The 26379-nt window shown below is 38.9% G+C and overlaps 1 long non-coding RNA gene across 2 annotated transcripts in view; it reads left to right on the top strand.

Moving 5' to 3' along the window:
* Positions 1-26379, top strand: part of LOC122789745 — a 2129853-nt gene that overhangs the window by 963979 nt on the left and 1139495 nt on the right. For both annotated transcript variants that reach the window (XR_006362872.1, XR_006362873.1), the window contains exon 3: positions 6915-7009. This is a non-coding gene — a long non-coding RNA (uncharacterized LOC122789745). The remainder of the gene's footprint in view (positions 1-6914; positions 7010-26379) is intronic.

The raw sequence follows: 26379 nt of genomic DNA on the forward strand, positions 1-26379 counted from the left end.
TTTTTGAAACTTCACCCAAAATGCAGTGGTGAAAATTATTCTCCTCAGTCTGTCTGATTTCTTTCTGACTGACAGGGTTAGCAAGGTGAGATGATTGGTTGATGAAATATGTAAAGTGACAAAAAGTTTCTGCATTTTATGGTTAAAACCAATGTCGCTTACTGTGTGGCCTGACAATGATATGTTAAGACCTATATCAGCAATGCTTCTACCATACGGGGGGCATGATGTAAAGCAGTGCTGTATGTGACAGTAGTTCAGCTTTGACACCAGCTGGCATGACAAATAGCAGACGTGCCTTGTTATCAGAATGATAGCTGTGGATTAAGTTTTCTCATATGGAGATTGATGAGATGGCCTCACACATGGTCCTAGGTCTTTGCTGGAGCAGTGTTATAAGATACAAAAATCAGTGAACAAGCAGTAGTGAAGCCAGCCTATTGAGCTCATCACCCTCTAGAAAGAGCTGAAGCTTCCTCCTATCTTCCACATCAGAATATGCCAAGGGATGTGCATCCTACATTTCAGACATCAAGGAGCTCCTAGCTGATTAAGCCGAGCTTGTGTTTGACTTCCTTGTCTGTTGAAGCAGCCCCTAGCGGTACCTGACTACTTGGCATAAAGGACTCTGTGTCACAGTTCTCCATCTAGGTCCAGCAATGTCTAATGGTCCAGCATAAGGAAAGTTCTCCAGGGCTTGTTTTTTAGTGCTAAGACTTCAAATAGATGTCTGGTGAGACCTCTCAGTGTGGGTACAGTAATACACCCTTGCAGAACTTGGTATTTTGATGGTGCTAGAGATATTGTGCCCTTACTGTATCATTAGTGGGCTTGATGTTGAAAATTTATTTTCTATTCCCAATCATCCAGTACCAGCTCATCGGAAGCTGTAACTAACATAAGCTTGTAATGCACAGGCTTAACCCTGCTGGAGCTGGTGAGTGGTAAAGTACTCCCTCTTATTCAGAATCCTGCAAAGCATCTGAGAAACTGGAGAGACGTGTGAGTGTGTGGATGGGCGGGTGGGTGGGTTTGTGTTTGAGAGAGAGAGATGGGAAAGTGCAAGGATTACTCCTCACAGTATAGTTTCTCCTTCTATGATCTCTTTGGAGAAACCTTAAGCAGATGAAGACCTTCAAGGACTTGCATGCACCTCCGTTTCTGCTACCTGAAATGTTTTAATGAGTATCTAAGGATGAAAAAGGACTCTAGAATCATCTCTTTTTGAAACAGCAATCACAAATGCTGTCAGTGCAGCTTGAAGCACCTGGACTCTATTAATGGCTTCCAGGAAAGTGGACCACCTTTGTGTGATCTGTCTTAATTCGTAGTGGTATAGTCTGTCTCTATACATGGAAAGCAAGGTTCATCCGTATGCTTCAACAGGTGAAGTCTAATCAATTTCCCCTCTTCTCTTCATGACCCGTAGCTAGTTGAAGGAGTCTGTGAGAGAGGAAGCAGTTTTTGAGGCAGGTAGTTTCTACTAAGAATGGTAAATCCCGCAAGCCTGTGTCAGAAACATCATAAACTCAGGCCTTGTGCTTATTTTAGTTGTGACTCAGGAGAAATTCTCTGTTTCTTCTGTTCCCTTTCATTCTGCAGTTCTAAGTATTCTAAGTGTGGGATGCTCAGTAACTAGTAATTAGTGTCAGAAGACTACCCTTACACAGGCTAATTTTCAAACATCTGACTGCTAGCTGTTTAAGGATTGGATGGATGGAATTCAGGCTTTGATCTCATGCTCATACATTATAAGAAGCCTGTGAAATGTGATTATGGTATAGTGTAGAAGGCTAATTCAGGTTTTTGACTTGGGCCTAAACATTCAACGTCAATGCAGACTTCATTTAAGATGTATAAACAGGACATGGGAACACATATCACCTCCTTTTTGGTCAAACCTATAAAAATAAGACTGCAAATAGGCTCACTCAGACTTGATTTCCTCTCACTTGGCCCTAGGAGTAAGTGTGTGCGCCTTCAATGGAAGGTTGGGCACCGGGCTGGCAACTCGACACTGTAAAACTCTACTGCCAATCATGAGCAGACAGGTGATCCACTGTGGTGATCCCTAACCAGGATAAGCCGAAAGAGGAAGAAGACTTGATTTCCTCTCCACTGGGGTGTTCTAGAAATATAGTGAGGGCTCTGTTTCTGGTACTCCCCAGAAGACGAAGGATGAAGGACCATGTTCTAGGTCTTTCAGAGGGTTTTTTGCCCTCTGAGAAAAAGAGATAAATGTAGCTCTTGAAACTTGATCATGCGGACCTTCTGCTGTCCTGCACCTACATTAAGAACATTTGCTACAGAAAAAGAAAGCAATAGTATTAGACAGATTTATGAAAGCAGTATACACTTAAACTACTTTGAGTATTAGACCATTTAGCTAGCTGTCCCATAGGGCCCAATACCTATTAGATGTACTGAAGAAAATAGTCTTACAAAGGATTTTCCAGTGTTGTACTGAGATACAAAGTTTCTAAACATGCACAGAGCAACAGATAAGTAGGTTAACGTTTTGTTTTGTATGGATATGATACCACAATGACTATTTATGGGCAACTGCCTCTGGATTTCTGATAGAGCCATGGTTGGTGAAAACACAGCCCTTCCCAGAGAATGTTAAATTACAGTTATTAAATACCCCTTCTTGATTAGACAGTCCTTTTGGGCACGCCACATCGTGAAACAACTGGAAAAAGAACAGATAAGAAAAACATAAAATCTAAAGCAAACATTTCATGCTGCAGTCTATAGTGGTATGTCAGAAATTACCCTTCAAAAGATTTCTCTTTCTGTAAACAATCAAATCAATACTAGTTTCAGAACAAGAAACTATTTCAAAAGAAACAGTACGGATAGAGAAACATAGGGTAGCATTAGCCGCAGAAACAAGATGCTCCCTCCTAGCAAGAAAAGTCCTTTACCTCCCATACAAATGCCACTATTTGTAATTATTTAGCATCTACCCTTTCTCACACAGTATAAATAGAAGGTAAGTTTTCTGTTTTCGCAAGGCAGTCAGAACAAGTAACAAGATAATTGAGTAAGAGAGGTAGTGCCATGAGGGTAACTTCAGTGTTCTGTACCATATCAAAGCATAGACCTCATCCCTTCTCCACCAAAGGACTGGGAAGCCTTGTGAATTCCAGTAGCACAAGATATGTAAATCAGAATGGTACAATCATTTTGAAACAAAGAGAAAAGAGGAGAGTTTTAATGAAGGTTCTTACAAGTTCCAAAGAAAGAACAGCTGTGTGGACAGGAACTCACTTTAGATCTCTTGAATCTGTACTTGTTTAGAACTACAAAGAAGTTCACCATGTTTGCCCCATAATCCTCTCTTCCATACCTTACACCTCACCCATTTTTCAGAAAAGACCAGGTAGCCTTGGCAATTCCAGTAGAACAAGGTTCTGTTAATGTGCTACAATCAGTTATAGACAAAGGAACAAGGTTTTATTTGGGTTTGTGTTAACTCCAAAGGAACAGGAAACTAGACAAACTCATTTCAGATGGACCTCCAAGATGGCTGCACACTGAATAACAGCTTAGTTTCCACTCTACCAGTGCAGCAACAGAAACTCAGAAGAGACAGCCAGTAAACTTGTATTTTCGGGTAAATTTTAGTAACTGGCTAGTAAGTGCACTGCCTGGATGCCAGCAAAAAAGAAATTCAGAGAACCTGAAAGAAAATCAATCACAAAAGGTGAGGAAAAACTGACTGGGAAGATTTCTGCAGCTGTTCAGCAAAAAACAGTTCAAGCTCCAGCTTTGGTGCAAGACAGGATTTCCAGTAACTTAGAGGAAACAAATCAAATGTATTCACAGCTGACTAAAATAAACATTGAAGGAGTATGTCAGCTTAAATAACAAAAGGCTGGAAAAAAAATGGAGTAAACTTTAAAAAGATAGACGAGGTGATAAAACTGCAAAAATCAGAGGTCAAAATGAAGAAAGGGTTGGCTGAATATAAACTGCTCAATAAAAGATGTTTCAAAAAATAATAGAATTAGAAGACAGAGCACATAGGGAAAACCGTATATTCTCTGCTGTACCTGAGAAGCTGAAAGGAATAGACTGTATTAATTTTATGAAAGCGCAAATAAGCAGCTGGACTGGTGCTCCACAGTAGTTGTTAATTAAAAGGGAAGATTGTGTGTATACTCCAAACCTGGCCATGAGAAAGCAACCCACACGTTTAATAATAAAGATGCAATCCTACCAGCAGAAGGAGCTGATTCTGACAAAACTGTGGCAGAAGCACAAAATACTAAAAGTGAGAGATAGTGGAGTGTTTGTGGAAAAAGATTAGTCATTGTACCCCAGGCAAAAGAGGAGTAAATATATTCCGCTAATCAGGGAATGTTGAGAGAGGTGGGAGATTCAAGCTGCTGTACCCAGCTGTTTTCAGAATATTCTTTCCTGAGGGACAAAATAATTTTTTGATGCAGAGCATGCTAAGGAGAAAATTTGAAAGTTTGTCCAACAGAAATTGAGTTATAAAGCAAAAGGAGATTCTGCTTCCTGTTCTGATGGTAATAAAGATCACAGAGAGACTGTGCCAGTGAAATATTTTCTGATATTTCAATGGAAGATGCTTGAGAAACAGAAAAAAAGCACAAGATTTGACTGGAAGAACCAGGATTACATTGGAAATGAAGCAGAGATTGGATTTGGGATATGGAAATCAACAGGAATAAAACTAGCAACTCAGAAACTGACAAATGTAGGATTTCAAAGCATTAATTATCTTTGTGAAACATGTCAGAACAAGAAAAACTGGAAATATTGGACTTTTTTGACTTTGTTAAACTTCTAGGGGATTCTAAAGCATATGCCCTACTTCATGCCATTAATGTTTGGAAGAACATTTAGGAGTAGGAAGAGGAAGGAAAGCGTCAACTGTAAGTAAAATGAAACTTCTTAATAGTAGTGTTTTTATAATGCTTGATATAATCTGCATGCTATAAAGTAAAATGTTCTCAGTTATTTTCGGGTGTAATGCGGATACTAAAATAAACAGGTGCCCCTGTTTTTTTCTCTTTTGTTTCTCCTTGCTCGGTTTTAAGAAATGTAGGCACTGCAACATAAAAAAAAAGAAAAAAGTCTGAGTCTGATCAAAAGAGCAGGATACAAGAAGAATTGATGTGCTTTTTTTCACCCTTGCATAGAGGAATGACTGGATTAAAGTCTCAGCTTGATCTAGTAACCAGTTTTAAGAGAAAACAAGAACATTGTCTAGCCAATAAATGAGTGCTTGTAGAAGCAGCTCCGTATCCAGGTCGTGTGTCTCTATGGAGACCATCTGTTAAAGGGAAATAAAAACAGAATGCTTATTTCTTTCAGTGGCTAGGAAATGTTTTCTGAAAGCATTCAAGTGTTTTCCCAGTCTGGTAGATTAATAAAGATAAGACAAAACCAAACAGCACTTAATAGAAGCACAGGCTGTACCATGCGTCTTAGCATGGATAACCTTCCTTTTAGGTTAACCCAAGTTTGAGTATGGCTGTCTGGGATAATTGTTCCTATTAGGAGGGTAAAACTTCAATATTTGAAAGTGTACATAATTGTGTGTGTTAGTATTAAGTTAATATTTTTTAGAAGTTTATTATGTGACATACTGTAGGTTCAAATGGATATGACAAGAAACAACTGTATAAAAGATCAACCTGCCAAACAGTGTAGGCATGTAACAGAAAAGCTGGAACTAGACTCTTAACAAAAAGCTGTTACACATAAAAGGTGGGAATAATAATTTTTTAACATAATGACACTTTACCTTTAAATGTAAATGGTTTCACAGATATCTACAAAAAAGAAAGATTGGTATATATATTAAAAAAATGTAGAGCACAAATTGCTATGCTACAGGAGACAAATTGGAAACAACTGGCCTAAAATATTATTTAGCTAGTTGCTCCCAAAACTTGGGTCCTCCACTACCAAAAAACTCTTTAATACCACAATTGGAGTAAGCTTTACTTAGTCATACTTTGTCCTTCTCAAAACTCTCTCCTACAACAAATTCTTAAAATATGTTGCTTTGTTAATTCTACAATCCCACTTCATACCACTGCACCCTTCAAACTACCACACATACCCACATCATTACTGAGATGGCCTCCTTTCACTTTTTATTTACAAACTTCCCTTCAGTTACCCCCTCCCACATATACACAAATTACATTGCCTACCCCCCTGTACTTACTCCCTCAGATCCAAAAGCACTTAGTTTATTTATACCGCTATTCCGCCTTACCTTGTTTGACTGTACCTTCTCAAACCTCAACTACTATTCGGAACTCTCCCCAGTTTTATTTTTACTAACTTCTTATTGTCATGTTTTCACATCAGCACTATGCAACCATCCTCAGATACAAACAGTAGTTATCAGCCATATGTACTCTCTGTTACCATCTCCAACCTAACTTCAGGTGAGTATCAGCAGTAGTACTGTAGCTTGACAGTTGTGGCTTTTTCTTTCCACTTCCTCTTGTTTATTTCTGTCATGCTTCATGTTACCTATAGACATATGTGTCATCTCTGACATAGTATTTGTATTTCACTGTTCTGTAATTGGTTTATATCCACATTCATGCTGATAAAGGGTCCTTGCATCAGTTCACTTAGTTATCAAATGTTAATAAATAAATATTCTGACTTTGGATGTGGTGTATAACAATGTCTTACTGTTGTAGTAAGTATTATGTGCATGCAAATTTAGAATGAATAAGTAAATAGTTTTGCCTAGGATGATACTTCTGTAGTATCTGTGCACTTTTGGCACAGACAAAAGAGCACCTGTGCTTTTCCTATATGTAGTAATAACATTGTAAAGGAGATATGCTTATGTTTAGGAGTGATGCACACTATTACAGCTCTTCACATATATTTCTGATTTAATTTTACAGAATCGTGAGAAATGGCTGCTGTTACCGAAAAAAGATGAGTTAAGGTTTCATGGAAGAATTTTGGGAATTGTTGTGAACTGCATCTTGAAAGTGATGTAAGTAAAGTCAGATTCATACACCTGTCAATAACAAGACATTCAAAAAACAGTGTTTTATCTTATAAAATAAGCTCAGTGATACCTATAACAAAGAATGACGGTGGCAGGTAGAGTTGCATTGTAAAATTACGTAACAAAAAAATATATATATCACAGTTCTGAACAGTGGGTTCCCAAGGCCTTGATCCCATCTGAGTGTGAACATATTACGATGTGCCACAAAATGAAACAGATGAACACCATTCTTTCATCTCTCTGTGCAGGGGTTGGGGGACTTTGTCTCACACATCCCCTGACTGGGGGCTTCACCTAGCACTCACATAACTTAATTATACTTGCATCTGCGTCTTACTATCATAGTCCACTGTGCAGGGAATCTCTTATACACTGTACGTAAATCAACTGGGCAGAAGTATGCCTACTTTTCAAACCCATCCCATACAGAACTTAAGCACAACTAACAGCCATCGGTTCCAATTCCTTATACCAACATGCAAATGTCCACTCGCTCACCACTCACACCCATTACACCAACATGCATATGTCCACATACTTACACTCACACCCATTATACCAACATGCAGATGTCCACACACTTACCACTCACACCCAACATGCAGATGTCCACACACTTACCACTCACATCCATTATACCAACATGCAGATGTCCACACACTTACCACTCGTACCCATATCCACATGATCTTTCATTAAAGTGGGATTCATACTGTCAGTGTTCTGCAGTCTCTTGTTTCATAATTTGATGTGTGTTATACTGTCCATCATTATCCCAATGCTTGAGCAAGCATTTTACAATGCTGTAAACACAAGGAGTAAAACAAAATTTAGGTAACAGAAAACAGTGAATACATAGAATTTGCAGCTTGTCAAGCCTAATTCTTTTCAATTTCTGTGCATTTAAAGCCCCTACTGAGAATGCATTATTGGTCAGTTCTGCTTACATTTCCTCTGCTTTTCTCAGTAAGCAGTTAAGAGGATGGCTGGGCATTATGTTTGTAGCCTGGGGATTATTTTTTAAAATGTGCCATCCCCCTCCCATGGTTACATTTGAAACATTAAAAAAATGAAAAAGTGGTGGAGCCAACAAACCCAAAAGTAATAAATATAAAAAATAAATGGCGTGTAGACTGGAAAATAAAAACTTTTAATTCAAAAGTAGTAACAAAGGTAAGCGCTTTCGAGGTTGCCCTGTTCTTCAGACCTTAATAAAAATGTGAATGTCAAGACAGTTTAAATACATGCCAACAACCAATAAAAACACTTAAAATAAATCAGTGCTGCAAGCCTCTCTTTCTCAGGAGAGGTTTTAAAGAAAGAGCATTATTAAAGTGATATATGTAATGAAACAGAGTTTATAGAATTAAGATGGATTGTTGATTTTAAAGCTCATGTATCACCTGGCCTTAATAATGCTGTTTCTTTAAAACCTCTCCTGAGAAAGAGAGGCTTACAGCACTGATTTATTTTAAGTGCTTTTATTGGTTGTTGGCATGTATTTATACTGTCTTGACATTCACATTTTTATTAAGGTCTGAAGAAGAGGGCAACCTCGAAAGCGCTTACCTTTGTTACTACTTTTGAATTAAAAGTTTTTATTTTCCAGTCTACACGCCTTTTATTTTTTATATTTATTACTTTTGGGTTTGTTGGCTCCACCACTTTCTCATTTTTTTAATGTTTCAAATGTAACCATGGGAGGGGGATGGCACATTTTAAAAAATAATCCTGTCTTGATATTCACATTTCTATTAAGGTCTGAAGAAGAGGGCAACCTTGAAAGGGCTTACCTTTATTACTACTTTTGAATTAAAAGTTTTTATTTTCCAGTCTACACGCCTTTTATTTTTTATATATACATTTGAAACATGTTTGTCAGCACAGTATTCTCTTTAACGAGAATGACTGAGCATTATGTTTGTACCAGTGGGGATGTTATTCTCATCCCATGGCTGTATTACACACCTGTGTGTTTACACACATTTAAAGGTTGCCCTGCTGCTCCCTTTCTGTATTATATACCTTTTATACACCTGTTGTATAAACCTGTATGTTTACACACATTTAAAGGTTGCACTGCATACATCCCCTGCTGCTCCCTTTCTGTATTATATACCTTTTAATATACCAGTTGTACAAACCTTTGTGTTTACACAAATTTAAAGGTTGCCCTGCATACATCCCCTGCTGCTCCCTTTCTGTATTATATACCTTTTCTACACCTGTTGTACAAACCTGTGTGTTTACACATATTTAAAGGTTGCCCTGGATACATCCCATGCTGCTCCCTTTCTGTAGTATATACCTTTTACACACCTGTTGCCTGCCCTGGCCAACATTTCTTCTTACCCAAAAACACTGAATGAGGGCTCATCTGCCATCATCTCAGGTCTAGCCCTCCTGCTTTCCCAGCACATTGCTGCCCCTGGGTCACTGACATCACAAGCTGCATCAAATGCCTGACTATGAATCAGTGTTATTTAGACTATGGAGCAGCTACATGCACTGAAAGAGTCTGGGCATTTCTTAAAGTGGCTGTGCTGTTTACAGGTGTATTTTTAACACAACATTTCGGTTTGTGTCATACTTAATGATGACATCGCAGTTTTAGAAATGCATTTTATTTAGTTATTTTTTTAATGTTTACTAGTACATTTTTCTTTTCTCTTGCCCTTGAGGAGTTTTTGCTTTTAGTCATATCACCAAAATGCTGCCTTAGAAAGGTGTAAACCAGTGTTTTTTTTAAGCAACAAAGCCTTTTGCATGCTCACAGAAAGTCTTATGAAGAAGTGGTTAACTTTTATTGCAAGTCCAGTAACCTGCATCTTCTTATTGCCAAAATAAACTATCAGCAGTGCCTGGCTGACAGCAGGAATTAAATAGGACTGGTGGTCTTCTGCTGTTGTAGTTAGCAGACAAATACAAGTCTCTATGGTTATTTACAGGGGTTTACGTATGAATCATCAAGGGACATTTGGTCTGATCCTAACTTCCCAACTCTATTTCCTTGGTAAGCTTTCCCCTGAAACTTTCTACTACAGAAGTATTTAGACTGTGAAGCATATTGCATGCACAGGAAACCAATATCATTGGTGTTTTCATGTTATACTTGAGATATAGCAGTAAGGAGTCACCAAAATAAACCTGTAAATTAGATAAACAGATGGACAAACAGACATATTGTGAGCAGTTCTTACCATTAATCCAAATGGAAGAAAGTTCTTATTAATCCAAATGGAAGAATGTTGTGATTTTTACTTTAAAATAGCCTATTTTTGCAGTCTTTTTAATGATTTAAATTCTTTCTAGATGTGAGAGTGTACTGCTTTGATCTGCTGAAGAAATATTCTTCAATCACTTTCGTAACACTTTTTTAAAAAAATGTATTTTTGGCAACAGAAGTGAATGTCATCTGTCTGAGATCAAGTCCAAAAAATTAACATTTTTGTAGACAGGCTGTATGCAAATTACACCTGTAATGGAGCAGTGATTAATTTTGGAAGTTGCTGAGAAGAATGTAGTACCTTGTTTCTTGTTGGGGCAGCATTCCAGTTGTTTAGATGCTTAATACACTGCAGTGGTTATGGCAGAAAGGCTAAATAAAGTGATTTGTGGGCATAAATATGTGTGCTTACCTTCACTGGGAAACATGCGACTATGAGGGGAACAGTTTGTTGAGCTGGTGTTAATGGTAGAAGGTATTCCTAGCATACGCCAAAATTAATCAATCCAGTGCAAGTGTATATCTTGAAAGTAACTTATTTTACACGTGTGTATGTGTATATACAACTGCCTGTGTTTGCACAGACACAACTACAATTGTACATACATACATTCATAAACACAAGCAAATTCTCGGCAATTCCAAACGTAATGCAAGGAGAAAAAAAATCCTTGCATCACCAGCTGTAGTTCCACTGGTCCTCTTCCTTTACAGGTAAGGGCACCAGTCCTCTTCCTTTACAAGTAAAGGCACCGGTCCCCTCCCTTTACAAGTAAGGACACCGGTCCTCTCCCTTTAAAAGTAAGGGCACCGGTCCTCTCCCTTTACAAGTAAGGGCACTGGTCCTCTCCCTTTACAGGTAAGGGCACCGGTCCTCTCCCTTTACAGGTAAGGGCACCGGTCCTCTCCCTTTACAGGTAAGGGCACCGGTCCTCTCCCTTTACAGGTAAGGGCACCGGTCCTCTTCCTTTACAGGTAAGGGCACCGGTCCTCTTCCTTTACAGGTAAGGGCACCGGTCCTCTTCCTTTACAGGTAAGGGCACCGGTCCTCTTCCTTTACAGGCGAGGGCACAGGTCCTCTTCCTTTACAGGCGAGGGCATCGGTCCTTCTCCTTTTACAGGTGAGGGCATCGGTCCTTCTCCTTTTACAGGTGAGGGCACCGGTCCTTCTCCTTTACAGGTGAGGGCACCGGTCCTTCTCCTTTACAGGTGAGGGCACCGGTCCTTCTCCTTTACAGGTGAGGGCACCGGTCCTTCTCCTTTACAGGTGAGGGCACCGGTCCTTCTCCTTTACAGGTGAGGGCACCGGTCCTTCTCCTTTACAGGTGAGGGCACCGGTCCTTCTCCTTTACAGGTGAGGGCACCGGTCCTTCTCCTTTACAGGTGAGGGCACCGGTCCTTCTCCTTTACAGGTGAGAGCACCGGTCCTTCTCCTTTACAGGTGAGGGCACCGGTCCTTCTCCTTTACAGGTGAGGGCACCAGTCCTTCGCCTTTACAGGTGAGGACACCGGCCCTCCGCCTTTACAGGTACGCACACCGGCCCTTCGCCTTTGCAGGTACGCACACCGGCCCTTCGCCTTTGCAGGTACGTACACCGGCCCTTCGCCTTTGCAGGTACGCACACCGGCCCTTCACACTTACAGGTATTGGCATCAAAGGCAGCAGCTCCATCTCTCTGTGCCATTGATCCCACTGATGGCGTCAGTTGTGTATAGTCACCAGTACCATCCCTTAACAAATTAAGCCATCCTATCTCAACAACATATTAATTTTTGTAATACTTCTTCTCCTGCACCCATTATGGTTTTCTCACCCAAAATCTGGTTTCTCAAAAGTAACACCATGTCGGGGGTATCTGTCTGTCTATTGTGGGGTGATCCTAAGTTACCAGATTTAACAGTCTCTGTAGTGTCATTAGAAAAAAAACCTATATGTAGCTATGCTGGATGGACTTGGCAGATTTCGGATAACTGGAGTTTATAGAGTGCTGTTAGAATCTGTGTAGTGGCAGCCTTAAATAATAATTACAGTATGCCTTTGGATACTGGAAATGAGACAATACTGAGAAATCCTAACCCGTGCAAAGTAAAATGGAATAAAACAACATATAGGAGTAATATAGTGAACTGTTTTTACAGTTGTTCAAATTCTATGGCATGGTGGGAGGGTGGCCTAATGGTTAAGGTGTTTGCCTTACAAACACAAGGTGCAGGGTTTGAGCCTCACAAGGGGTAATTGGCTAGGCTTAAAATGGCTCGCAAGGGCAGTTAACTTAGTACTAACCTATGAAAATAACATTTTATTCAACAGTTCAGATGGTGTAGTGGTATGTTGCTGTGACTGTAAAGCACAGTGTCCTGGGTTCAAGACTTATCAGCGCTGATTGTTTCTAGGCTTATAAATGCCCTCGGGCAGATAGCCTAGTATGAACCTATGAACCTATGAATAAACCATTTCCTTCCCCAGTAACTGAAATAATGGCCCTTATTCCAAAAGGCTTGCTCTCAGTGTAAATGACCACTTGCACTGAGAGTAGGCTGAAAGAAAGTGTGTTGGAATCTGATCCCCGTAGTAAGCCTATTTATAGATAGGTCTTGCACCGAAGTAAGTCATTTAAACTGACAGAATATCTTTCCAAATCAGAGCAGACTTGAGAGTAATTCTTTTGGAATTAGATACAATGTTTTTGACATGTTATACTTGAGCAAAACAAATCTATTAATTTGTTAATGAGTCAAATGCAATTGAATAAATATAAGTCACACATCCCCCAAAAAAGGAGAGGATGTCATTCACCGGCAACTTGGTTGTTCACTGTATCTTTCGTCTGTTGCCTCATCATGCATTTGCCACTACTGTCATTCAGTCAGAGTGACCATGCGATTATTATATCAGAATTTCCCCTTAAATAAGATAAACACTTCCTGTTAAAAGCACGATAAGAAGTTTATCAGGAGAAATCATACACGTATAAAGAAATACATAGGCAGTTTTTAAATTAATAACCTATTTCTGGTTAAATGGAGCAAGCACAGATATTTGGGATATACACACTTCAAGAGCAACAGAATATGCTGAAAACAGAATTATATTAAAACAGAAATGCATAAGAATAATTAATAACCGGGACAAAAGATAAAACAAATGTGCACAGTTAAAAAAAAAAAATACCTAGGTAAAGGATTAAATCTGGCCACACAAGCTAAAGACAGCAAAAGGGCATGTTGTGCCTATATAAATATGGGTAATGGGAAACACAAGAAATAATCCATTGTCATAAGAAATAGACAGACAAATAAATGTAATGCCTTTTATGAAGTGTTTAGTTCTGGTAACAGAACACATAACAAAGTAGTGTATAAAGCAATAAGACCTACTTTTTACGCCCTGTGAAAAGAATCACTCCCAAGGAATTATAAGAAATGGAAAGACTGCAAATAAGCAAAAATGCTGTTTGTTCTTTATTTTCTGTGTGATATAGACTCTACAGACAGAAGCCTGCATGTCTCCTTTGTCTTTCTGAATTTCACCAGTTCTTTCAATTTGCAGCCCCCCCCCCCCAAAATAAAATATAGAAAAATTGGGAGAAGTTCATATCCTGGAATACATAGAAAGATGGGAAAATAGCTAGCGAATAGAGATATCTTGTATGGTAATAAATACAGACTTCTAAGCATACACAATGAACAGCTAAATCTTTTTGCTGGACTCTTCTGACTTGATTCAAGGTGTTAAAGCTAATCTTACAAATAATTTTTGTTTTCAAAGAACTTAATTATGCTGTTATTGATGATGACTTATTAAGCGTGTCTCAGATTTATCATTCCCAATCTAAAATCTAAACTAGAAAAGGGTGAACTACTGAGGATTAAAAAGAAATTATGTATTGTTACTATTATGCAAGAAGCCCAGAATATGAGGACAGAAGATATACAAAAAGATTGAGAGAAATTAGAGAAAAGAAAAATACTTGCACAAAAAACTGTCAAAAATGTCAAATACAAATTTGTGTTCATTAATGCAAGGGATTTCATGAAAAACATAAAGACCAAGAAAGCTTGGGCCATTTGGAAAAAGAAGCAACTGAGGGAATGAAAAAAATATAAAGAACAAAATCTAGAGATTTTTGAAAGGTATAAAAAGAAATATGCACATGGGCATGAAAGAGATGTGATATGGTGCAATATTTATGCAAAGGGGAAAAAAACAAATTAATCAGCACAAAAAGGCAGTTCCAAAGATATTCAGAGAGAAACAAAGGCAAAAATCACCCAGATATAGAAATTTCACAATATAAGAAATAAGATCACAAAGGGGGAATGTAGAATTGAAGATAGTAAAGTAGATGGTAAAGAAAATAGAAGCTGAAGTTAAGGAATACCTGCAAAGTGAAGGATTTAGTGTAGAATGTTTAACACAGGTTATGTTTCTTTATACGTGTATGATTTCTCCTGATAAACGTCTTATTGTGCTTTTAAAGTGGAACCTGTGTGTTGAGAGACAGCCTTACAAGACTATCTGCAAATATATAGAGCTGAGTGTATTTTTCTGTATTATTCTGTATTATAGAGCTAAATTGTTGCTTAGATATCTGTCTTGCTGTTCTGCAAATATACAGAGATCAGTATATATTTTTTTGGTTTTATAATTTGCACTCTGATTCCTCACATCTCTGTTGAAACTTTTAACCACCCCCCCCCCTCCCTGTTCTTGGTTGTAGTTTAAATTTGGTGGCTTTTGCAGTGCCCTCCCCGCTGTAGATTTGATCTAGGACACTCCCCAAGTCCCATCTCTTTACCGCATTCTACCTAATAAACCCTTTCTGCACTTGCTTTTAGTCCTTTTTTAATTTAATTACATTTTTTCAAACTGTGTGTGGACTAATATTGCTACATACTCAAGTGTGCCAGCTTGCACTGCATGTGAATTGTTTTTACTACTGTTTTTGCTACTTTTCTGAAAAAAAAAAAAAAATTGTTTCCTACCTTTCCTGTAATTAGTGTTCCAGATACAGATTTGCTGTATCCAGGACTATTTGTAAGCTTCTGAGCCCCCAAGCCTTTCTGTGTTGGAGGGAAGCCTTCTAGCTTATCAGTGGGAGTGGTAAGTACTAGGTAACCTGTCTACCACATAAGGAGTGGTTCTGGCCCAGAATTTGTAGTTATTGGCCATTTGGGCGGTCTTCCATCTCTCTCAACTTTCTGATTTGAAGGCCTGCATTTGCACTTGTTTCTGTCCTGTAACTCCTGGGCCCATCTCATTTGCTCACTCAAAAAAAAAAAAAAATCTGCGTTTACTGTATTTGTGTTTCTTCTACTTTATTTTGCTTTTGCGTCATCTTAAAAGTACTCTGTTGTATTTATTACTGCTTGGTGTAACTCATTCTAAGCCTTTTAGTTTAAGCACTTGGACTTCAGACCAGTTGTTTTACATTAAGGAGGTTTGTGGTCTGCACTGTAGTGGCAGAACAGCTAGCTTACATCCTTCTAAGTTGGGAACTGCTGATTGAGGCCTCAGTGTCTGTTATTCTAAAAGTGTATTAATTCTGGTTTAAGCACTTGGGCTTCAGGCCAGTTATTTTACATTAAAAGGGTTCGTGGTCTGCACTCTTGTGGGAGGAGAGGCTGGACTCTGCCCTTCTGAGCTGGGAATTTCTGGTTAAAGGCTTATAATGCCTGCATATTTGAATTGCTTCTTACTGAAATTGGTACACCTTGTATGCTGTAGCATAGACTAGATCCAGGCCTGCTGAATCTAGCTTAGTTTGTATGCTCATTGTTTGTTTGCGTGTTATTTCCCTGAAACGCTAATTCCACCTAAAATGCGGCTTTTCAGCGCTTCTATGGATCCCTAGTGATATCTGCATTGCTTACTGTACTTATTCCTTGTTTCACTTGAAAGAAAGTTACTGTTTGTCGTTTTTTGCATTTAAGTTGCCTGTAACACACATTGCATTTAAGTTACCTGGCACTTGCTCACTAAAGCAATTATATAAGTCAGCACTAAAAAATTAAAAGCACAACACCCTCACAAACTCCCCTTGAGTACCTTGTTCCCCATTGGCCCTTTTTTTTTTCAATTATAAAGAAATTCCCAATACTATTCTAGCATGTCCAAAGGTCAGTTGTCAATGTCCTCTCCGGTCCAGCTGGTGAATCTGGGAATCTTGAGGCAATGTTACAACTGCCTCATGTACACAGACAACCCTCTCCTCCTCCCAACAAATTCCAACACGTGAGAGATGCAACCATATAGCCATATTGGAGGCTAAGCTCTCTCAACTCAGTACTGGCGAAACCAGTCAGGAGGAGAAGGAAACCACACTCACTACAATTCCAGTCTCACATAGACCTACCACGACAGCAAACCAAACACATAAACACACAAAAACATACTCGGAGGCTCTAAATAAAAATCTGCCTAAGCAGCAGAGACCTCCAAAGCAGACACCCAAGCAACCACTACCCCAAAACAAAACGCGTGCAACACATAGCTCACAAAGTCAGTGTGCCGAACAGTCACAGCCCTTAAGACTAAACAACACACCTGATACACTTGTAATAGGTGACTCTATCGTCAGGCACACTGACGTCCCGCTCACCAGGCTGAACAAGGAGAAGGTCACGGTGAGCTGCCTGTCGGGCGCTAGGATCCGCCACATAACACAAGCACTCAGGTCACTCCAAGGCAAGTACAAATATGACTCAGTCATTGTCCATGCTGGTGTGAATGACCTGAGATGTACCTCCCTGGACTACATTAAAAGAGACATAGAGGAGCTCTCTGATGAGAGAAAAATTAAGGATAATCACAAGGCTTTCTTTGGTTATGTTAGGAACCTGGGTGGGAATTCCCAGATATGCTCAGAATTAGTCCAAAATGACAAAAAATACACCGAACCCACAGACATTGCCAACATCCTAGCTGACAGGTTCAGCGCAAACTTCTTCCCCCCCCACCAAAAGAGCAAATATCTATCCCAGCAGAGTGCTGCCCCCCTGACATCTCAAATGCTCAGGTAAGAGCTGCCCTCTCCAAAGCAAAAAACACAGCATCAATGGGACCAGACGGTGTCCCGGGCTGCGTCCTACATGAACTCCAAGAAGAGCTAAACTCAAACATAAAACTACTGTTCAATCTCAGCCTTACTACAGGATATGTACCCAAAAAGTGGCGTACAGCAACAGTGGTCCCTCTCCACAAAGGTGGTGCCTCAACGGATCCTGGTCTGCAAAGCTATGGAAAGGATCATCATGGACCTCATAAATAAAGATATTGGGGACCTACAGACACTGGATCCTACCCAGTTCGGCTTTGTTAAGGGCAGATCCTGCCTCTTAAACCTGGTTGATTTCTTTGAAACAGTCACCAAGGCCATTGACGAGGGGAAGGTGGTCCACACAGCCTACCTGGACCGTGCAAAAGCCTTCGATACAATACCCCACTCGGGCATTATAGATAAGCTCACCAGCTTAAACATAAACCCCTATGTCACTAGATGGGTTGCAAACTGGCTCAAGGACAGAACCCACATGGTTAGAATTGCTGGAGCCATGTCAGACTCCAAAACAGTTACAAGTGGCATCCCACAAGGCTCAGTCCTGGGACCTCTCTTGCTCGGTATATATTTCTCGGAGGTACAGGCTAACACGGAAGGACTGTGGCTGACCAAGTTCGCAGATGACTGCAAACTGGGCGCCATAATCGACTCTCCAGCCGACATAAGCATCCTACAAAAGGGCCTCATAGAAACAGACAACTGGTGCCAGAGCCATGGCCTCAAGCTAAACGCCAAAAAGTGTATAGTCATCCCATTTGGCAAAAACAAAGTGCCCACAAATTACCACATAGGTGGTAATCCATTAATCTGGAAGAAGTAATTAGGGACCTGGGGACCCAAGTTGATAGCAATCTCTCATTTGACAACCACGTGGCCAAAGTGGTTAGAAAAACATTTTATATAGCCCACCTAATCATGAAGGGATTCACATCTTGATCAGGGGAGGTCATCGTGACTCTTTACTCATCCCTCATCAGGCCCATAATTGAGTACAATGCCCCTTTTGGGATGTACCTTACCAGACACCTGCAGCAACTGGAAAAGACCCCAAAAGTACCTCAAGAGGATCAAAAGGCTCAAACAGATGCCATATGCTGCCCGGTTAAAGAAACTCCAGCTCTACTCAGTGGCATACCGCCTGCTCAGAGGCGATCTGTGCCTGACGTATAAAGCCATGTCCAACCCGGAATTAATGGACATGCTGCACCTCAGAAAATCCAAATCCCATCGAGCTACGTGCTCGAGAGACTTGAACCTCAGCACTGAAATAAATAGGACATGCTGGAGGGACAGATTCATAACCCAGAGGCTCCCTTCACTCTGGAATAAAATCCCAGTCCAGGTTAGGCAGAGTCTCTCATTGACTCTCTTCAAGAGGAATCTTGATGAGTGGATGGGAGATCGTAGGTTTATCCCGGGTATCACTTCTGTGTCACTGTTAGGCACAGTATACTAACCTCGAAAAAGAGCATAGCAAAATTAATTTAAAATGGGTGGCGAAAACCAAACACACTCTGGCTAGGCTTATGAATGCCCTAGGGCAGATAGCCTAGTATGAACCTATGAACCTATGTCACAGCATGATTGAACATGGATTCCCCCAAATAAGGAGAAACAGAAGGATCAGGGGATATCTGAAGAAGAAATATGGACATGGGAAAGAAAAAGATTTAATATGATGCAATATTTATGCAAAAGAGAAACCAAAACTAATCTATACAAAAAAGCAGCAGAAAAGATATTTGAAGCGAAATACAGGCAAAAGCACCCAGATGTGGAAAATTTTACAATAAAAAAAAAAAAAGAAAAAAGAAAAGAAAGGGGGAAAGTAGAAAAGAGGATTAGTGATAGAGAAGTTAAAGAAATAGAAAATGATCTTCTAGATTAACTGCAAAGTGAAGGATTTGGTGTTGGAAATCTAACTCTGGTAACATCACAGCATGATAGAACAATGATTCCCCAAATTAAGGAGAAACCAGTAGAGAGGGAAGCATCTTCTCAGTTGCCATATGAAGATACTTTGGAGCCTTCTGTAGGAAACTATTACAAAAGTTCAGTTGGATTTGCACAACAAAGGAAGGAACAGGAAACTGTGGCAACTCTGATGCAATTAATGCTGTGGAGTGATAGTACAGTGAGTTCCCGTATGAAAAGCAACAGATGACACAGAATGAAGGTAACGAGCATATGGTATAGGAAGATGTTCTGGAATTTCTGTTGAATGCCCACAGGAAAATGGAGAACAAAGAATGGGCCCTTAGTTTAGAAGAAAATGATCTAATGGAAGAGTTGCTTGATTTAATAGAGGTGGATAGACATATTAAGATCGATGAAAGAAATAGATTACAGAAAGTCAATAAGACCCAAAATGTTAGAAGTTTAATAAAACGAAGACTGTAATCAAGATTGTTCGTAGAAATTCATGTGATATAACAGAAGTAAATAGGATATATTACTGTGCAGCTAAATTAATACCAGATAAAGTTTGTTTGTGTCCTTTGGCTTTTCCCGGTTAGGGGTAGCCACAGCGGAACTCCGGTCCACATATGATTGGCAGTTGATTTTTACGTACCGGCTTGCCAGGCCTGATGCACAACCTTCAACGAAGGTATGCCCATTCACGCATGTCTCCAAGCAGAAGACGCTCTAGCTGAGAATCGAACTGGACAGCGTCTTACTGTGAGGTGACAACGCTACCGCAGCACCACCACCACTGGTAATACCAGATAAAGTCTTACCACAAAAACACAGGGCATTAAGGGAAAGGAAGGGGAGAAATCAAAAGTTATCATGGATGTATTGAATAGAGAAAACTATAAAGCATTTAAGACAAGAAGTGTCACTGTTAGAGGAGTATAGAAGAGGGAAAAGATCAATAAAAATACTCAGAAAGACAGACGTGATAATAGCAACATGCAGTATCAGAACAGACCAGGATTTATCCTACACTATCTAATAATATAAATATATCCGCACAGGCAGAAAAAGAATATGCAGATAAATATAAGGGAAAAGTGAAAAATAAGGAATTTAGGATGACTGAAAAAGGTTTTATAGAGAACTGGGAAACAAGGCAAAAGGAATAGAAACACCACAACACCACCAAAAATGAAGAAATAGACACATTTTGGAGAAATATCAATGAAGATCCCATGGGGCACAACAAAGATGCTGAATGGATAGACGTAAAAGAAAAAAAGTTCCAATGTACAGGATATGAAATGAGATGAATTAATGGCCAGAAAATTTGAAACAAAATTAAAAAAAAAAAGCTCCTAATTGGAAACCCCCAGGCCCAGATATGCAGTACCTAACTTCTGGCTAAAAGTATTAACATCTTTACGTTAAGATTTAGTCATGAGCATGAACCATTTATATGTGCACCCCAAACAGACGGCAACCTAGGTAGCAATAGGAAAAATGTTACTCCTCCTTAAGAGTAAATCTGCAAGATATCCTTAAAACTATAGACCAGTAACTTGCCTTGCAATGGTATATAAACTATACACTGGAATTGATGCTGACAGTTTATAGTCATTTAGAGGAAAACTCAATCATGGCAACAGAACAAAAGGGTAACAAAAGAAAGTCTTACAGAGCAAAGGATCATTTGTTGTTCTATAAAGTCATAATGGAGAATTGTAAAAAAGGGAATACTCTAAGTATAGAATGGATAGACTACAGAAAAGCATTTGACAGCTTCCCACATTCATGGATAAAAGTCCTTAAAAATGTATAAGATACGCCTTACATTGATCAATTTACATTACTACATTACATGACTATGAAACAATTCAAAGGGGGATATTTCAGGGTAACTCTGTCACCATTGTTCTTTGGTCTTACCCTTAACCCATTATACTGTCTACTTAACATATTAGGTCATGGCTATAATTTGGCTCCCAGAAAGCAAGAAAATATAAAGACTGATCTTCTGTTTGTGGATTATTTAAAACTGTGTAATTCATCAGATGAGGAGCTGAAAGCACAACTGCAAGTGGTCAAACCTTTCTCTGATAACATGAGAATGTCATTTGGTCTTGGTAAATGTGCAAAAGCAACCCTTAATGTAGGAAAGCTGCAGCACCAAGACAATCCGTTTGAGACAAGAATGTAATGTAAAAGAACTTGAGCAGGTGGGAGTGCATAAATATTTGGGAACTGATGAAGGTTCAATAATAAAACATGAACAAATGCAAGCAAACTTAGTAAGATACATTTTAGAAGACTAAAATTAATGCTGAAAATTGCTCTGACATCAAGGAACAAAGTTCAAACTCAAATTAATTTGTTCTTCCTGTTCTGACTTACAGTTTTGGGGTGATTGACTGGCCCGAAAAGGTATTGGCTCATTTGGACCGGAAAACAAGAAAAATGTTTAATGCTTTTCAAGTGATTTATAAAAAACAGTGTATACCAAGATTATATATTCCCCATTTTGAAAGAGGTATGGGCCACCTCAAAACTGATTACATGTATAGATCTGCAATTGTAGGACTGCATACATATCTGCTGACCTCACAAAACTTAAATATAGGTAAAGTTTTAAAACATGAGGATACTAAGTGTAAGATGACTTCCCTGCTTAGTTTAGCAGAAGCATATCTGTGTCAAGTGGGAATAAAAATTAAACCAGAAGTAAATAAAAATCAGGCTGCAACTGAATGTGCCAAAAAACAAAATAAAGAATATAAAGTGAAGGATCAGATGAGAAGGCAAGAAATGTGGAAAAATGCATAAATATAGTTGAAAGTAACAGAAAATCCCTGGAACAACCTCATGTCAATCAGGATCAAATGCAAGAATGGTTAAGGAGAAGTGAATTTAAACCAAAAGACATAAGGTTAATAATGGCGGCCTAGGATAGTGGACTACTTACATGTTGGTTTACAAAGTCCATTGAACATGTTGGATAAACAGACATGCAGGTTTTGCAAAACAGAACTGAAAACATCCCCACATCTTGTTGCTGAATGTGATACACTAATGGTAGAAGACCTGTATACTGAAAAGCAAAAATAATGTGGCAGGACTGTTCTATTCGGGATTGTGCAAACATTATAATATTGAAGTAGCTGAGAAGCACTGGAAACATGAGCCAAACAGCATTATAGAAAATGATTAAGTTTATATCATATGGGATCAGCCATTGCCAACAGTTGAAAAAACAGGTGCAAGAAAACCAGATATAGCAGTCCAGGAAAAAAGGACAAAAGTAGCACTGATCATTGAAATTGCTACACCCAATGATTAGCGTCTTGTATACAGAGAGGCACAAAGTTATAAAATACCTGAATTTGCAGGGAGAAACAAGGGCAATGTGGAAGAAGGATGTCCAGACAGTTCCAATAGTAGTAGGAGCAATGGGTCTCATGAAAAATAATTTACAGTTGTGTTTAGATATGTTACTGATGCATTTAACTCAGTATGAATTGCCGAAAGAGTCAGTTCTGGGTACGTTGTGGGTGCTGTGAAGAGCACATCTGGCTAACATCAAGGACTGAAACAATACCAATTTCATGAACTTTAATCATACTTTGACTTAGGAATGGGGTCCATTCCCATCATGATATTAGAAATCAAAGAATCTTGAAGAAATTGAACCGGGGAGGATGGGACTGGCTTCTGAGTTTCCTTTTAAGAGGGTGAACAATGCTTCATAATGGTGAATTTTGATATCTGTTTTTGGGATAGACAAGATAAAGTTCCATGCACTGCAAATAATTATGATCATGTCTTACCCATCAGTGAAGCCATAGGTTCATAGATAACTACTAAATAGGAGCCCTTGTGGGCCATTTTAAGCCTAGCCAATTTCCCTTTAAAAGGTGAGAATCAAATGTAGTACCTTATGTTTTTGGGGCAAACTGCTTAACCATTATACCACCCACTGTCGAGAACAAGGAGACCCAATTGGAATCCTTGGTATCTTTAAAAAGCGTTTCAGATCTGAGTCCCATTTTGACATGATGTTCTACCTTCATACAAAATTTGTTGTATAATACATTATTTACCACCTCTAAATATTTCAGAAAAAGAAGAAATCTCAGCCTTTGTTGCGCTTTAGCTTAAATGAGAACAACTGTGCTTTATTTTTTGCAGTTGGAAGGTCTTCTCACATGAAAACATTATTGCTGGAGGGACACATATTCAGAGTAACGCACTTCAAATCTATTGTGCATCCTATGTGCCCTTGTAAGAATTCCTGCCTTACCTCTACTTCTGTTTGAAGGTCATCTCTTGTGTTTCTAGTATGCCCTTGTAAGAGTTTCTTTCTTGCAACTAATTCCATTCCAATGTCATCTCTTGTGTGTCTAGTATGCCCTTGTAAGAATTCTTTTCTTACGACTACTCCCATTCAAATGTCATCTCTTGTGTATCCAGTATGCCCTTCTAAGAATTACTTCCTTCGAACCTTTTCCATTCGAATGTCATTTCTTGAGTATCTAGTGCCCATGTAAGAATTCTTTCCTTATGACTACTCCCATTCGAATCTCATCTATAGTCTATCTAATATGCCCTTGTAAGAATTTCTTCCTGATGACTACTTCCATTTGAATATCATCTCTTATGTATCTAGTATGCCATTGTAAGAACTCATTCCTTACAACTACTCCCATTCAAATGTCGTCTCATGTGCATCTAGTTTGGCCTTGTAAGAATTCCTTCCTTACAACTTCCATTTGAATGGCATCTCTTGTGTATCTAGCACCCCGTTGTAAGAATTCCTTCCTTACAACTACTTTCATTTGAAAGTCATCTGTATCATGTATCTGGTATGTCACTGTAAGAGTTCATTCCTTACAACTACTTCCATATCATTTGACTTCCTCAACATTAGTGTTAAAATCTCCCACTAACATGAAGTGCAGTAAACATGGGTTATGCAGTTCTGAAATTTTAATTCTGTCCTTATTACTCTGAGGAAAATAAAAAGTAATGTGCCTCCTTACTTTGTTGTGAGAAATTTCTGCCAGCGTTGCCCACCGTTGCTTTTACTCGCAAAGTTACTGTACATGGAAAGTTTGTTAGAGTAATGCCAACACACATGTACACCACACAAGAGTTCTGGCAGAATTTCCCTTTGCATTTGTATAACTGCACAGATAGGCATTTAGATATCTCTCAGAAAAAAGTAACAAAAACAAAGGTAGCCTACAAACCTAGCATTGCTTGCCTATATCTCTGATCTTCCTAGAACACTATTAAGTGCACCTGTTTTCATTAGTTGAGTCCATTTATTAATCTTTTTTTGGATGTTTTTGCTCTGCCTGCACCCTGTTTTGTCTGCCCATCCCTGAATCATACTCGACCATTTTTCAGATTGCAGTTCGCCTTTTAACACAAGCATATCTCCTCCTCACAAGTGAGTTTTACAAAAGTTCCTTTTTCCTCCTCTGATCTGCAAATAAAGTACCACAGTTCTGCCTTCTTCCTTGAGGAGACCAGATCTGTCCTAACCATCTGCTTTTGCCGTCATCTCCAGAGGTTTTTCTGAAAATCCATTACAAAGTCTTTTTCAAATATTCGATTATATGATTCATCAATAGGATTAACTTGGGGGGGGGGGGGGGGCTACATGTACTTCATTGTTAGCATTTTCTTCAAATCATGAACAATCTTTGTATCTGTAATTCTCTTATGTGGCCAAACTCCAGTGAAAACCTACACTGAACAAGATTTTGTTTCAGACTCATGCACAGGGTCCCCATATTTATGGCAGCATCTGATTTGAGTGTTGGAAAACAAAACACTCCTGTCTATACAAATCCTAAGTAGTTGACAAATATGTTACGTTTTGGTTATCTAATTACAGCCTGGCCTGCTCCACAAACCCTCTATCAGACACCTTTTGGTTTGCAGTGCCATGACATCCTGATTATGGTCTCTGCGTATTTGTATATCAATATGTTTGTCAGTTGCCACTGACGTTTTTCTCTCTAGGCATCTGAAAATGAGCAATGCACATTTGGATAATTTGTTTAATAAACCTGTATACCACACATAAGTAGATACACCTCATATCTTTGAACTACCTCACTGCATTAAATATTTTAAAACCATCAGTCCTTATCATTATAGTAATATTTTGGTTAGGGAATAAGCAAAAATAATGCTACTCCATTATACAGAATACATACACATGCATCCTTAGTTGAACCCACACTGAAGGTCTGTTTAGCGCCACTGGTCAGTCTACCAACATGATTTTCAAGTATGAAAGGAAATGGGAAACCCCAGCATAAGCATGAGAGAATTCATGCAGACAACACACGAAAGGCACTCCAGCCAGAAAACAACCAGGGGTCCAAGCACTCTGAGACAATAATTACTGAACCACCATGCTGCTATAGTACTGATATTTTCAGGGAATAATACAGTTAGCATTTCATACAAGTATATACATTTGATCTCCTTCCCTCCTGTTGTATTATTTTTTTATAGTTTAGCAGCACACCTACTTGTAAATAATTTTAGACTCATAAGCTGCAAATTGGGGTTAATGAATATAGATATAGCCTTCAGGTTCTCTGAACTAGGCCCGTATTGCAACCATTTTATTAGAGTACAGTATAAAATAAAGGCGCAAGAATCAAAGCAATGTTTGTGAGCAGAATCTAAGACCTGGATTGTAGATAAAGTAATGCTTGTGATTTGTCTTCTTGTCGATAGTGTGATAGCAGTGAGTATACTGTACTGAACATAGTACAGCATGTTTAATAAAACAAGTCTTAAGTTGTACAAATATCAAAAACATCAATTTATCTTTCTGTGGGTTCTAAAGGCACATGTAATATGTCATCCTGTCGTGTTACTGTTAGATTTATGTCTGTTTCAGCAATTACGAAAGTCAGTAAAAACAGAGAAACAAGTTAATTACAAGATGCAAAACAGTGCTCTAGGGTGCATTATCAGATACCTCAGTTTTAAAGTAAACTTTTGCCTTCATTCTTATTTGCATGCATCTCAGAAATAGACAGCTATGTAGAAGAGTGCTTAAATCATCTCCAGTTTCTCAGTAAACACATTGTAGATTTTTAACCACATTTTTGCAGCTTATTTGC

The sequence above is a fragment of the Protopterus annectens genome, chromosome 1.part2, assembly GCF_019279795.1.
Source record: "Protopterus annectens isolate FY-2018-M chromosome 1.part2, PAN1.0, whole genome shotgun sequence".
Taxonomy (NCBI): Eukaryota; Metazoa; Chordata; order Ceratodontiformes; family Protopteridae; genus Protopterus; species Protopterus annectens.